This window comes from Saccoglossus kowalevskii, chromosome 11, assembly GCF_978046115.1.
Source record: "Saccoglossus kowalevskii chromosome 11, keSacKowa6.1, whole genome shotgun sequence".
Lineage (NCBI taxonomy): Eukaryota > Metazoa > Hemichordata > Enteropneusta > Harrimaniidae > Saccoglossus > Saccoglossus kowalevskii.
In genome coordinates, this window is record NC_140651.1 from 26,573,463 (window position 1) to 26,579,100 (window position 5,638).

The following is a 5,638-nucleotide window of genomic DNA, read 5'->3' on the forward strand; positions in this document are numbered from 1 at the left end:
TAAATACTGACATTCTGAGACCACATAACCCCTTAATAAATTGTAGACCATATAAAAGCTTATCACAGTTGTTTAAACATCCTGGTATTTTGGCTCTCTAAAGGTCAAACATCCTGGTATTTTGGCTCCCTAAAGGTCCAACATCTTGGTATTTTGGCTACCTAAAGGTTAAACATCCTGGTATTTTGGCTCCCTAAAGGTCAAACATCCTGGTATTTTGGCTCCCTAAAGGTCAAACATCCTAGTATATTGGCTCCCTAAAGGTCCAACATCTTGGTATTTTGGCTACCTAAAGGTTAAACATCCTGGTATTTTGGCTCTCTAAAGGTCAAACATCCTGGTATTTCAAGTCTCTAAATGTCAAACATCCTGGTACTTCTGGGAATACAAATTCACAATAAATATGCTTTTCATAACCATTTTACTAGTTGTAAGTCAAGTTCAATAATAGTTACACATGGCAACAACTGAGGTATAATTTTCACTGTTATAGAACAATACTCCAACGAAACACCAGGATGTGTGACCTTTGTAGATCAAGCATAAATTTAATATTTCGGATGCACATAAATTATGCACAAGCAAAGATAAACTATAATTCCCAAAGATTATCACAATAGAAACCAAAGTAAAAATAAGTATGCAAGAACAAATCCTACTATTTCCATTTCCACTCTTTTACACGACAGCATGTTATCAGCTCTAGGCAGCAATAATGACCATGTGAACATGTTTAGCTTGAGCTGGCTTTAGTCAATTGTGATAACAATAAACCTGCAGGGTTGTACTATGACAGGACTGATGAGCCCTGACAATTTCAGGTTAAAACAGACTGAACTTAAAACTACATTCTGCTACAAAGTGTATAAATGCACAAGAAATAATCTCCTGTTAATCGGGAAAGCGCAGCAATATTTCAGCTCAGATAAAATGCTGTCGTGTAAAAGTAGCAATTATGTCTATACAGTGCAGCATTTAATGCATCAATAAAATAGTCCTTTTATCATATCCAAGATCTGTCTTATTAAACATCCCTTTAATGACAACCACGTTCATAATCATACAAAGTTAAAAACGCAACTCCAACACCTGATTGCTAACATAAACTGAAGATTTTCCAGTCTCTTCTTGTCATTGCTAGTCAGTTACAAGGTGCCAGGCAATAATATGTGTATTATGGATTGAAGTAAAATAGCAAACTTTACATTGTATAGTTTAACTATATACAATGGATGCTAATGCAATCGATAAACATGTGTTGTGTGTTAAATAATATCATCAATATTCTATATTTAGATGCTCTGTTTATTTTATTGGATTTTACAAATCATGATACTATTGATCAGAAATCTTGATAATGACTGTAATAACCTGCATTCAGTTAAAACAGCAGACGTTGCCTTTCTGTAATGTTAACAGTACCTCCTGTTTATACAGAAAGTGTTTGTTGTAGAAATGAATGCTTGTGTGCATGCATGCATGACTGATATATCAAGGCATACAAAGATTTCTACTAATCAAACCACCCATATACCATATTAAAACATGGTAACACACCCTTCTTTTAACTATATTCAAATGCCACAGAAAACCAGGCAATGAAACACCTCATCAATGGATGTAATAGGTTTGCTTATACATGTACAAATATATCTTTTTGTATTACTTTCCATCCAATAAAATAAGATGAAATAAAAATGTGGTACATGACCAATGCTCTGTTCCTGTAGTACACTGGTGTGATAATGATATTTTTTCTTTTTTTACACAACCCAAAATATCTACTAAAGTTGTAACTTAATGTAAATGTTTTACTGCGTCTCATCTTCTAACATTTGGTTTATTTCATCCTCCCATTGTTCATTATCACCAGTGTCTTCTCCTTCAACAACTTCATATTCCTAGAGATGTGAATGAAGAACAGAGTTGAATTAATAACAAAACTCACATGTCTAGGTTCTACAAGTAACTGAGACTTGTCATTAGTGTAAAGTTGTATTACAGAAATTATCACAAACACAATTAGGTTTGGTCTGATTGACATAATTTTAGTTTATTTATTGCAAATATTAAAATCTGTGAATGTCACATAAACTTTGATTACAATTCACAAAGACGAGCCATGCATGGCACAGTCCCTGTTAGTTAACAAATTTAAGGTATACAGTTTTGTTTATAGTAATTTAGTTGAAACATAAATTTGGATCCAGAAGCTAATGCTTGATTTCGATGATTTTTTTAACATTAAAATGATTGACATTTAGTCATCTTGTATCTGATCATCAAACGAGTACTTGTCCATATTGACAGATATTGCTCTGGAACATGATTAAAACAAAATGGCCATCGATCGGTCATTTTGAATACATCTGTATATCTATGACATGATGTATAATGAATATATAAAATATATAATTAGTCAAAGCATGTCAGGGAAATGGCACTAGAACCGCATTCATTAAAACAAAATGGCCACCTGTCGGCCATTTTGAATACATCTGTATATCTATGACATGATGTACAATGAATATACAAAATATATAATTAGTCAAAGCATGTCAGGGAAATGGCACTAGAACCGCATTCATTAAAACAAAATGGCCACCTGTCGGCCATTTTGAATACATCTGTTCATCTATGACATGATGTATAATGAATATATAAAATATATAATCAGTCAAAGCATGTCAGAGAAATGGCACTAGAACCACATTCATTAAAACAAAATGGCCACCAGTCGGCCATTTTGAATACATCTGTTCATCTATGACATGATGTATCTAGAAGATATAAAATATATAATCAGTCAAAGCAGAGAAATGGCACTAGAACCACATTCATTAAAACAAAATGGCCACCAGTTGGCCATTTTTAATCCGATCTGAAAAACAAAATGACATACATCAAGGACCCATGAAGTACAATGTATGTACCATATTTGAACAAAATCCATCTGTAAACAGCCGAGAATGCCAGAAATGCTTTATTTCGGTGATTTTTCAGTACCATGGACGTACTAGAGATGGACGCCGCACAGTATTTACTTGTTTTGATGTAAGTGCGTTGCCGCTCAGTTCATCTTCGTTTTGTTCCAAGCGCCCCAACGACGATCTGTTTGCAATCATCAAGAGAAAAGAAAATGGCGACGAACAGGCAACAGAGAAAGTTTGGTTTCGGTTGTGATTTTGTTGATCCCGACATTTTAGAACTAGACTATAATGATTTTGATATTGAAGACATTGAAACTGTCGACTCAGCCGTCCCCGAAGAGGACGAACAACAGTATTGTTTCTCGCGAGAGCCCACCATGAACGTGAAAGCTAATGTTAAAGAAGTCCTTGTTTAACATCGAATTATGGCGGCCGAACTTTCCGAAAATTTCAAGCTTTGTGCCATCTGTAAATTTCACTCGAATTGAACATCGCAAAAAAAAATCGTCATCCGTGCACACCGGGTTTACTGGCAATATTAAATTAAAATTGCTAACAAGTGCAGAAGATCGGTACAAACATGCTCGTAAACTTGCCTAGAATATACTTTGTTTCACAACTTAACATTGCACCAGCTCTCGGGCAAGGTCTGTATTTTTTTTTTAGACCCAATATAATATAAAATTTAAGATTCAAATCTTGTCGTGAAAAACCAAAACTAAGATTGGGCAGTAACACAGCCAAGATGAAAGTATGTCTGTCTATTCATAAATTTATGATGAGTACAATAGAAAGACAATGCGTCCTATCAGGTGTGAATCACCATGCAGCGTCCATCTCTAGTACGTCCATGGTATGACATATGTGTGAAGTTTGAATGTAATCGGTCCTGGCATGTCTAAGATATAGGTCTGGATGGAGACACAGATCAACACATGGACAAATAGACACACACACAAAGACTAATCCATAAATCTCTGTTTTTGGACTGCGTCCCAAAACAGGGACTACAATTATGCCTGATGACATGAACATAACTTTTTGTTTTCATAGTTTTTTGAATTTTCATTTTGATACGCAACTAGTAGGAAATTATGTTCATTTGATTCAGCAGTAAAAAAGAATTTAGAAACAAAACTTGAAATATTATTTAATTATTATTTAAATTATTTGGAATGGAATGACTGAACTCACTTTGCATTATACATAATTGGGTATTATCAAATAGAGGACAGCGCCCTCAGAAGGCAAACGAGGAGATGTGTTTTCACCTCCAGTAATTTAAACGTTTCACAGATTATTTAAATCAGTCATTGTATGACATAAACATAGTAAACTATTAGGAGTTCTTCGCACTGAATGATTTATGACGATATTAATTCATCTAACCTGCAATTCTTGTTGTAATTCTTTTTCCCATTTCGGCACTTCATCTTCCGCATCTGTGGAAAAATATATTGTATACTGTTACCATATACATTACCCTGGGTAAGCTAGAAACATGTCTAAATCAAACATTTATCGATGTCAGTCCATGTCACCTCCAGGAATTTATTAATCTAGAAACTCTAGCTGTTGGAAAAAATTAGATAACTAGGGACACATCAATTTCCATGTAGAATCCCTAGGTAAGTGTAGAAAGATTCACAGCTAAGTTCACTGGTTTAATCGGTATCACAGTTATTTACAAAAACGGTCAATTTGGAAAAATAAAATGTAAAAAAAATGATAAAATAGTTTTTGGTGACTGAATCTTTATAGTCAGCATATAATGGCCAATTTCCTACATTTCTATTATTAGTAAACCAATGATATCTTGACAAACGACCAAATCAAGAATAAAGACAGTTAAATTGTATTCTTCTACAAACAGTATTAAGAAAAGCAGACGGCTATTAAGTCATTATGGACAGTAGTAGATGGCTAATTAGACTACAACCACCTTCTAATGAAAAACTAGTTGAGACACTCCTGAACAGAGTATCGAGATTACTCTATACATGCAACATAATATAGAAATTCAAATTTGTGCTGAGAGGTGTAAGCTAGTTAACTCACCATTCTGTCCTTCTGTTTTCTTCATTCTGATTTGTATTATTCATTTCTGTATATCACCATTGTCTAGATCAGAGTTGAATACAACACTTAATAAATTCATTTGTAAGGCTGTCTGCTGGTAACATGTGTCTTCTTCCTTATCTGTCTTGCTTTGTTTGTTATCATCACCAACGATGTTAACTGCTTGTGATTGGCTGGAATCTGAACAAATTGAATAACAAAATTAAGCTTCTACAAAGTTTAGCATAGAAAATTCAACAGAACCCTGTAAACCAGAAACTTGTCTAAACAAAACACTTTTACTTGTTTCTTCATTCTTTGATAAGCTTATATAAACAAACTTTATGGACTGAATATCTGTAGACAGAAGTCATATTGGTTTTCAGTTTAGACAGGTTTCACTAAATGTAAATATATTTAAAAATGAATCTAATACAAACATCTTTAGTATATCGGTGAACAGGAAAACATTATTTGATATCAAAACTTTATTGTAGTTACACTGTAATGTCCTTATTTATATGCAGGGTTATCAGTGTATTTAGACTATTCAATGTCATCAAAATGTCACACTCACAAGTTCAAGTGCTGAATTTGACGAGAGCTCATGGCCAATAATCGAACAGCTGCACACATTGCATTGTGTGCAA

At 33.9% G+C, this 5,638-nt stretch overlaps 1 long non-coding RNA gene across 1 annotated transcript; it reads right to left on the reverse strand.

Annotated features, from left to right (window-relative positions):
• Nucleotides 1-1,747: 1,747 nt before the first annotated feature.
• Nucleotides 1,748-5,028, reverse strand: LOC146736584 (uncharacterized). Its single transcript, XR_014930954.1, has 3 exons — nucleotides 4,989-5,028; nucleotides 4,320-4,372; nucleotides 1,748-1,901 (listed from the first exon to the last, which is right to left on the reverse strand). It is a non-coding gene; the product is annotated as an uncharacterized LOC146736584 (long non-coding RNA).
• Between the last annotated feature and the right edge of the window lie 610 nt (nucleotides 5,029-5,638).